This window comes from Dama dama, chromosome 13 (genome assembly GCF_033118175.1).
Source record: "Dama dama isolate Ldn47 chromosome 13, ASM3311817v1, whole genome shotgun sequence".
Lineage (NCBI taxonomy): Eukaryota > Metazoa > Chordata > Mammalia > Artiodactyla > Cervidae > Dama > Dama dama.
In genome coordinates this window covers 56,617,525-56,627,240 of record NC_083693.1, presented here as the reverse complement: position 1 = coordinate 56,627,240, position 9,716 = coordinate 56,617,525, and the positions used below count along the sequence as shown (strand labels likewise).

General features: G+C 37.6%; 1 long non-coding RNA gene across 1 annotated transcript; it reads right to left on the bottom strand.

Annotated features, from left to right (window-relative positions):
- Positions 1 to 369: 369 nt before the first annotated feature.
- Positions 370 to 7,164, bottom strand: LOC133068451 (uncharacterized). The gene is made up of 3 exons (XR_009695510.1): positions 7,000 to 7,164; positions 2,711 to 2,909; positions 370 to 2,225 (listed from the first exon to the last, which is right to left on the bottom strand). It is a non-coding gene; the product is annotated as an uncharacterized LOC133068451 (long non-coding RNA).
- Between the last annotated feature and the right edge of the window lie 2,552 nt (positions 7,165 to 9,716).

Genomic DNA, 9,716 nt, shown 5'->3' with positions numbered 1-9,716 from the left:
GATTATCAGATATCAATCTCTTCTATCGCTTTCTAGTTTGGTCATCACCAATCACTCTCATGGTTATGAATATTCTATTTCCTAGGATTCGTAGAAAATATTTTCCATAATTGGACAGGGTCTTTGGTTTATGTCCTCTCACAATTGCTCCCTTTTCATTTTATGGAGAAGAGGGGAAAATTGAATAGTAGAGTGGAATAAGAAAATTTTCCTCTAGTCTTATATTCATATATTTTCAGGGAAACTTTTAAGGAGTGTTTATTAAAGGGAAATATAATACTTGTTTTACAGAGATAAAATGCAAAGGAAGTAGTTTTCTTAAAGTCCATTAATTGCACCTGCTCAACTTTTATGAGACTGTGGCCCTTTATCTTTCTTGGACAACTTCCCTGGGACTGTTTCCAGACTTCTGAGGGCCCCTTATACTTAGCTCATCCTTCTGTTACCGTTCATATCCTATCTCTTCCTTTTAATGTGGGGTAGTTCTTGTTTCTCCAAAAGGTAGTTATTTTTACTGTCTCCTCACATTCAATTAGCATTTGAGCTAATTGCCCATTAAACCTGGAACCCCAATTATTAGACACTTCAATACAAGCTTTCTTCCTAGGTAACTGTCCTGATCTTAAATTTTTCTTTGTGGTGAAAGGATATGCAGGCATCCTCTTGTACCAGAGAAAGGGAAGAAAAACCATCAGTTAAGCTTCTATCTTGAAACAGTCTGAATGCGTACATGTTGTCATGGATTTTCAAAGACTTAAAATTGGCTTCTCCATCCAAGTCATTTGGAGCTCAACGATTGTTTTTTAAGTACTGATATTGTGCCAGGCTCTGAAAATACCAAAATGGACAAGAAAGAAAGAATCCTTTTCCTATAGTAACTGCTGTTCTGGTTTGAGAATTAGACTGTAAATGCCTGAGCCAAAGTAGTATATAAGAAGCTTTTAAATTCATCATTTCAGACTATGTAAGTATCACATCGTCACATCATGCACCTTAAACTTACACAATATTGTATGTCAATAAAGCTTATAATGTGCAGAAACGTCAGGTTCCCAATATGGTAGTTGTTAGAGCAAAATTATGGGCCAGAGATCTTGGGTGAGGGCTGGGGATGGGTGGGTAGCAAAACAGCTCAAAAAGAGGAAGAACAGAGGAAGGTAAGTATAGACAGTGAATACTGCAACCTGAGAGATCTACCCAAAACCATGGATGCTGATTTCCTGTTTGATCACCCCAGATAAGTTTACTTTTTTCCCCCAAATCACGCGGCTGACACTTCTTGCTGAGAATAAGAGGAAAGAGTGAGTTTTTTCCCTATAATCATTCAATCGTTAGTAAAAAATAAAATGAAGAACTTGAAAGTTCTTCCAGATAGCATATATATGTCTTTATAGGGAAGGACTTTGCTAATAAATCAATCTGTACAGCTAGGCCAGATAATTCTCCTTTCTAAGTTGATTTTGTGGCTGAACTTCTATTATATTTTGAATGTGGTATATAAGTAAGACAAATGAAAGAAAAGTTTGGAGAAGGATAGTATTTGGCATTATGTTCATTGTATGAAGTTAGAGATTTTTTCTGTTTTGAAGTTCTGTTGTCTTTGTTCTAACATTTATTTTCCATCTTAAAAATTTTATTAGGAAACATTTAAAAAGAGTTGTTTTACCTTGACATCTCGGCCAAGGCACTTGTATGGTGGCAGTTTTTCTAACTGTGGTCAGAGGCAGTGTGAAGTAATTCTTCACAGTAATAATGGTATTTGGCTCTCCCAATTTGCCTTTTCATGTAATTTTAATGGATGTGCCCCATATTCACTTATCCCTTGTTTTCCTCAGTCTGTGCTCTTTTTAACCACTCACTTCCTAGTGGAGCATGGAAAGAATGAACTTCTGAATCACTTGTGCCACTCAGCAAGGTCAGTTACGATGTAGTCAACTGGAAACTGTCCTTGGAGTCAATCTGAATACTTTAGGCCAATAACTCCAGTTTCTTCTAAAGAATAGCAAGGAACTGATATCTGATTGAAGTGTGGAGGAAGGTGCCACGCAGGTGGGAATGCCGGGGCTGGTAGAAGGGCGTGGTAAAATGAAGGCCGTCTGTAGAGCAGGGGAGTGTGTTACTTTTCAGGTACAAGATTTGGAGTCCGACTTGGTTCACATGTGGTCTCTGCCTCTCACCAGCTGAGTGATTTGGAGCAGATCCTTTCTGAACTTCAGTTCCTTCATCTGTAAAACAGAGACCTTAATGTATCTGCTATATATGATGACTGTATTCTTTAAGTGAGTATATTTGTAAGACACTACATATAGAATAGCACAAAGTAAGTGCTCCATATGTATAAAGACAAAAATAAGAGAGAGAAAATAATATTTTCTAGTTTTCACACTTTCACCTAATAAGGAGAAAACACTTCAAGGATATTGGTTAAATACTCAAAATGGAGTTAAAGGCAGACTGTGCAATACAGCCTAATTAGAAGAAAGATGGGAAGGGCAATATTGAATAAGCAGCCAGGTAGTGACTGTTTCCTATCATCTAAATTGGATCAACCAATTTAAATATCTGAGTATTTTCGATAGTCCTGTATAAGGTAAGCATCCATAATTGACCACTAGTATTTACATTTATATTAATAAAGAAAAAATAAAATCAGAATATTCCAGAGGGAAAAAGTTATTCATGGGTTGACATAAAAGAGATACAGTCTTACAGTATATCAGGTTCAACAGCTCTCTTTTTCACAGATCACTTTGAGTCCTTTTCTTCTGATTCGATGGACACTTTCTGTTTTGCTTTCTCCTCCGTCTAAGGGCAGCACTCTGGTGTTCAATGAATATTCATGATGACTGATTTCTGCCCAGTGACAGCACTGCACTCAGACAGAGAGGTTCTCACTGCTCATTCAGAATCTGTAGACCAGAATTAAAAAATCAGCCTGGCTAATTCACGTGCTGAAAGATAATATGTTTACACAGAATGCTTATTTGAAATATACAGATCCACAAAATTCCTTTTAAAAAAATTTTCAAACATAGCAATCATATTTAAAAAAGGGGTTTCCTGTATAATTAAAGCAGCCTGCCTACCTTCCCTTAATGTCAGGAAGTTAGCCTCATACATGAAAGGACTCTGCATGCGTTGTTTCCTAATTTAAGGGACAGTAAGGGTCTTTAGATAGGTTTCTCTTTGACTGTTCACACATTAGAAAAGTGCTCTGTATTAAGATTAGGTGGCTCATTGCTGAGGGATCTGGAAGAACTTCATGATGCCAGCACAGCAGCTGGCAAGATAGTTAAATCAACACCTGACAAATAATCCAGCTACTTAATTGACATGCTGCAGATTTTAAAATGCAGAGAATGAAAATCTTCAGAATTCAGTCATTTATATCTAAACTTGAAAACATTGCCTTGGATTCAGAATATTCCAACTGAGTTGGAAATGTGAATACTGGCGAAACCAGTGTGCATTGGTGAGTTGAGATGTAAATGATCAGAGAATTTAAAATTTCTCGGTGAAAGGTGCTATTGCAAACAAAGCAAAGAGGTATGAAGTCTGTTGGCACCAGATTGTGTGACCATTTGTAATTATTTTACAAATGTCATACCTTTCAAGCTTTTTCATGTTAATCTGTGTGTGTGTGTGTGTGTGTTATATGGTGTGTTTTGGTGGAGTTAGGAAGAGGGTTTGTCAATAAATTCCTACTTTAATTATAAACAAAACCACACCAGAGTGGTATGGCTTAATGAAAAACCTGGGCCAGAGAGGGTTAATCTGGGCCTGTGTTCTCAGATGGGCTTCCCTGGTAGTTCAGCTGGTAAAGAATCTGCCTGCAATGTGGGAGACCTGGGTTCGATCCCTGGGTTGGGAAGATCCCCTGGAGAAGGGAATGGCAACCCACTCCAGTATTCTGGCCTGGAGAATCCCATGGACTGTATGGGGTTGCAAAGAGTCAGATATGACTGAGCGACTTTCACATGTTCCCAGGTGGCGCTAGTGGTAAAGAATCTGCCTGCCAATGCAGGAGATGCAAGAGACATGGGTTTGATTCCTGGGTTAGGAAGATCCCCTGGAGGAGGGCATGGCAACCCACTCCAGTGTTCTTGTCCGGAGAGCCCCATGGACAGAGGAGCCTGGCAGGCTACAGTCCATAGCGTCACAAAGAGTCGTACATGACTGAAGTGACTTAGCATGTATACTATATCTTATGTCTATTTTCTCATAATTAAGAAAACAATTTTTTAAAAGTATAAGGTTGTTTAGAAAAAGTCCACATTGTTATCTTTTGTCTCCCTTTGGTTTTTTTACTCCATCCTAACTCATGATCCTCATTTTCATAAGCCAATTGGTCAATGTTATTTTATATGAGGAAGAGGTTATTCCTAGAAAATTCTAGGGTTCTCTTCAATAATTCATCTTGTATAATATCTAAATAGAAAGGCCTTTTGAAACCATGAACAGAAAGCTTTTATGTTTTTTGAGCATCTTTACTGAAATTACTTTTTACTTGACACTTGTAACTTACGGGATTTCAAAAGTGATAAATTCTGAATTTTCAAAAAATTAGAAGTATCAACATGCTAATAACTGAATTCTTTCAATTCTCAATATTTTTAGGTCATAATTTTAATAACTTGGAGTAGTTATTTAATTTTTCATAAGAAGCATGACTTTATCTTCTAGCTTATATTATCTTTGGTGATGTAAAACCCATTTTCTTTCTTTTTTTTTTTTTCAAAAAATTTAACTTTAGGTCCTAAATTTTCCTGAAAATTTCCCTTATCTCATATAGACTTTGATTTCATTCTTGGGTCTTAATCTGCTTGTTCAGTTATATATTCAGGCAACTTTGTGATTTAGAGCCCTCTTATAAAACAATCTGAAAAGGTCAGATTTTTGGTGTGCAGTTCAGAGAAGTTTCCATGGACAATTCCATGGACAGAGGAGCCTGGTAGGCTACAGTCCATGGGGTCTCAAAGAGTTGGACAGCACTGAGCACAGCGTAACATGCACTGTTTGCATGGTTTGGGATGGTGGATTATAGATAAACCATAGAATGGATGATCTCTGTAAAACTGATCATATTAAGCTGATGTCCCACCATGGTTTTAGGTATGCCAAGATGTCAGTCCCCTCCTTCCTCAGGGTGGCCAGGAGGGACTTGGTACAAATTTTATTATCTTCTGTGTATGCAATAAAAATGTTGGAAAGACTTGTACTATACTTCATGTTAATGAAAGAAACATTAACATGAAGGTTGAAAATTAATTAAAAAAATTGAACTTAGCAAAATTTCATTATGGGCTCTGGATATGCAAATTGCTACTAGTAATTACTATGATGAGTGATATCCAGTGTCAACTCTATATAAATGTCAGCAATTAACAGTATATATTATATGTTTTTGTCATCTCCAAAGCTGACTGGTTTCTACTTGTTTTGAAAATATGTCACTCTTATTCAAGAAGACCTATAATTTGTCAAGATCAATCATTTTCAGATTCTGCTACACAGTTTAGGTGACAGGTTTTACAGTGCTAGCCAAAGTTTAAAGTCTCTTATTTGATGACACAAAAATTCTGTCACATAGATAGTTAGCAATGATCATGTACCTTTGCTAAATCTTTGGATTTACCCGTCATTTTCATTCATATTATTCTCATCTAATCACATTTCTACATTAAATATTGGGTCAAGTTTCAGCAAAATTGTCCAACTAGATTAAAATTTGTTCATATTTTATGGAAGTGAAATATTTTCTTTATTGTTTTCATCATGATATATACAAAAGATATTTATTTCCTTGATTTAATTTGTGCAGAAATGCTAAAGGTAATGACTAAGTGTAATCAAAGTGTTTATATCTTCTAGTAGATCAAATACAGAAACATTTAAAAATTTTAATGTACTTTGATATTAAAAAAGAACTCTACATTTCTTTTGGCATGGATACCATTGAATTACCCTGCTGGAACCCAGATTCAATTCTGTTAAAATTTTCTAATCAGGGCTGTGAAGTTAAGAATATCTTTTCCTACCTTATTCTTCTAAGGAGATTGAAGGAGTGTCTCAGAGACAGCTCCTAAAATTTTAGAGAGGCAATAGAGTTCCAGAGTGAATGATTTGGTTCTCATAAAAGAATTTTTAAAATTATGGAACATGGAGAGTCCATTAAGTCTGACTTGTTCATTTTCCCCTCTGATTCAGAATTATTTCCAGATAGAAACTTAGCTGAACAAATTGACAGGTGTAGTGAACTAGTGTCAGGTGGAATGCTCTGAATGTAGAGATAAGCATGCTTTTCATTTTCTTCCTGTTCTTGAGAGTGATGCAGAATTTTGATGCACAAAGTGGGCTCAAATGATGTTTATTGATTGAATGAACTAAAATTTGTAAATCCTATGTATGCTGCCTTTAAATGACATGCAGATAATGAAGTACTCTATTCAGTAGTCCTGTGACATCAAATACTTCCCAAATTGTGTCATTTAACTTAAATGTTTTGATGATTTTAGATATAATTAAAGAAATATAACTTTTATATAATGGCTGATACGAATTATCAACAAAATAAGTTGCATTCATTGAACAATCCTTTACGTAGTTTCTTTATAATGTAATAAACATTACCTTCTCTCATCAATTTTAACACTTATTCAGTGTATAAAATCACAAAGTCCATATAATGCAGCTTGGAATATACCCTGGCAGATTTGCAATTATACTCTAGTGGCCCAAACAGATAGTGTGAAAAAGGCATCATAAACCTTAGTTCTTACTGATCAGCAATTACATTTTCACAGTGAGAGCAGCAAGAAAATTCAGAACTTAGGTGTCTTCTTAACATGTACATGAGTCATGAGATGAAAAAATTGAGAGATTTAATGAAAACTAGGACTTCTCAGAGAAGTATAATGATAATGACCATCTTTTCTATACAGTCATCAGGTTCTTGAAGGCACAAAAGGCAGGCCTGATTTTATACTTGAGAGTACTTACCACAATAGACGTCTCACACTGAAGTGTTGGAGTTTACTTTATTCACAGGAGGAGTCGGTGACACCGGCACATTTTCCTGAGAAACCGAGCCTGAGATGGGTATTTACATGCCAAAAGTTTGTTGGGAAGTAATCCAGGGGATCGATGGCGTGGGGTAGTGAAGGAGGCAAGGCTGAGCAGAGGTCAAACTCCAGTGCAGTTGTGTGATGGTTTTTATGTGTCAGCTTTACTGGGCCATAGGGTAGGCAGATGTTTGGCTAAACATTATCCCGATTGTGTCTGTCAGAGTGTTTCTGGATGAGATAGTGTTTGAAATTAGTGGACTCAGTAAAGCAGAGTCCCCTTCCCAATGCAAGTCGACCTTATCCAGTCTGTTGAAGACCCGAATAGAACAAAAGGCAAAAGAAAGGAGAACTGATTTGTTTTCTGCCTATTTAGTTTGGGACATCGGTATTCTCCTGCCATTGAACTGAGATTTAGAGCATCAGCTCCTTTGGCTCTTAGGCCTTCAAACTCAGACTGAAGTACACCACCGGCTTACCTGGGTTTCCACCTTGAAAATGGTGGGTTGAGGGACTTCTTAGCTTCCATAATCTTGTGAGGCAACTCATTATGATAAATTGTCATATGTGTGTGTGTGTGTGTGTGTGTGTGTGTGTGTGTGTGTGTATACATATATATATATATATGTTCTGGAGTAGGAATCTGGGCCTTGCACAGTGGTGTCTACTACCATGCAAGTACGTGTGTGTGCTCCGTTGTGTTAGACTGTTTGCAGCCCCATAGATGCAGCCCATCAGCTCCTCTGTCCATGGAATTTTCCAAGCCAGAATACTGGTGTGTGCTAAGTCGCTTCAGTTGTGTCTGACTCTTTGCGACCCCATGGACTGTAGCCCACCAGGCTCCTCTGTCCATGGGATTCTCCAGGCAAGAATACTAGAGTGGGTTGCCATTTCTTTCTCCATTTCTGGAGTGGGTTTCCATTTCCTACTCCAGGGGATCTTCCCAACCCGAGGATTGAATCCAAGTCTCCTGTGTCTTCTGCATTGCAGGGGGATTCTTTATCACTGTACCACCTGGGAAGCCTGTCTGCTACTGTGGGTTATCATATGAGAAGTCAGTGGAGAGAAATATATCTGGAAGTGCAGTGGCTGTGTCAGACTCAGAAGCCACCAGCTATTCTCAAAGCAGTGTTTGTGGACGAATTGTAACCAAGCAGGACCCTGTGGTTACCTTTGTCAAGTTTATAATTAACCCCTCTATCCAAACCTTTATTTCTTTTGTTATTTAAAGCTTTTTCTCCTCAAGATTGAGGAGAATGAAAGAAAAGGAGGGGAATTGTAACCAAGCAGATCAGGACCCTATAGGACCTTCCTGGGACAGGCCTTCCCCCATTTCCTCTGCTTTAGCTACTCTGAGAAATATCTAGTTAATAGTATTTGATGCAAATTTGCTAAGTTGTTTTGCAGATGTGAAAACCGCCCCACCAATGGAAGAATTACTTGACGACCGTGAGCACCTATAGCCCCAGGCCTCCTGGAGCCTAAGGACGTATAATGGTAACCAACCCCTGTGATAATGTCTACCAACCTGCTGCCTCCCCATCAGCCAGTCAGTGAACTGTGCAGGAGCTGATCAGGAGCTGATCACATCACTCTCATTGGCCCTTTAAACTTTAAAAATATTTTACTGAAACTCTGTGGGAAGCTTGAGGCTTTTAAGGACGTGAACCACCTCCTGTCCTTGCAATAAACCTTTCTCTGCTCCCCCCCCGCCCCAGAAAAAGCAATGGAGGATATGGGTTCAACAAGTAGCCTCTTTTAGTTCCTCAAAACCTCAGTATATTATCTTTTGCAATCCTTTTGGATTTAAAGTTGGAGTTTTGAGAGATATAGAGCCTTTTCTTATAGATGTTGAGGTTTTTGTTTTTTTGGTTTTTTTCATCAATTACTGTGTTAGGCATGATTCAGTATGGGATTACAACAATAAGTAAGAATTAAGATTTGCCCTAAGTTATTGACAACATATTAAAGTGAATTTTCAGTAGTGTAATAGCAAGCATTTTGGTAGATTATGGGTGAAGGATGGACTTATTTCCATTTTGAAGAGTTGGTTTTCAGTGCCTCCCATATCCCACTGCATAGATGGTTAACACACTCCTCTTATTCTCAGAGTTATCTTTGAGACTGTGATCAGATATGTACCTCTTTTGAAGTCTCTGAACTAGCAGGGAGTAATAATACTAGCACTTTTCTAGCATTTTGCAATTTACAAAAAGTGCGGTATACCTCCATCATTATTAAGTTGCATAGTCCATCAAGTTCTACCAGCAGAAAGTGCTCAAGCTCTACCACCAGAAAGGGATAAAATCAGCATTTCAACACGATGTAGTCTCCCTGTATGTCTCTGATCACCTTGTGGAACTGCAGGGGGGAACTACAAGAGGATGCTTGTTGAGGTCATATCCTCCTACCACGTGAATCCCCTTTGTCCGTAGGTTTCCTAACACCATGGAAGTATTTAGTGAAATTATGAGGAAGAGTATTATATATATATGTGTGTGTGTGTGTGAGAGAGAGAGATTGATAAAGCTTATTATAAAGTATTTCCTTATCTTTTTTCAATTCAAGTGTGTTTCCTTTGAATTTGTTTTCTAGATGAAGAAAATTTACTCACCTAAATTTACTCTACTCCTCATGTTTTATTTCCTTTTTCAC